Source organism: Sinocyclocheilus grahami, unplaced genomic scaffold (genome assembly GCF_001515645.1).
Source record: "Sinocyclocheilus grahami isolate Dianchi unplaced genomic scaffold, SAMN03320097.WGS_v1.1 scaffold3575.1, whole genome shotgun sequence".
Lineage (NCBI taxonomy): Eukaryota > Metazoa > Chordata > Actinopteri > Cypriniformes > Cyprinidae > Sinocyclocheilus > Sinocyclocheilus grahami.
Genome location: NW_015508677.1, coordinates 9,487 through 9,799, shown reverse-complemented (window position 1 = coordinate 9,799; position 313 = coordinate 9,487).

Below are 313 nucleotides of genomic sequence, written 5' to 3'. Positions count from 1 at the left end.
CTGGTCCATCCAGGAGAGAGCCAGGGATCCTGGTGCTGGGATTTTTCCATGGTCGGAGCCATGAGATAGGTTGTGTAATTGCACTGGAGTACCCTGCAATACAAAACAACATGTACACCAGTGTAATTATGCATGTTCACATTAATACACCATTAAACCACTCCGAATGTATTATACATAATATCGATATGCCCCAGTTATACGACTTCCAAAGAACATTGGTACTGTGAGAGATTATGTGGTGCTCTTACCTGCGTGATGGAACCACCAGGCTTGGCAGAGGAGATGAGAGGAGGGGGTTCTGGGATTTGGA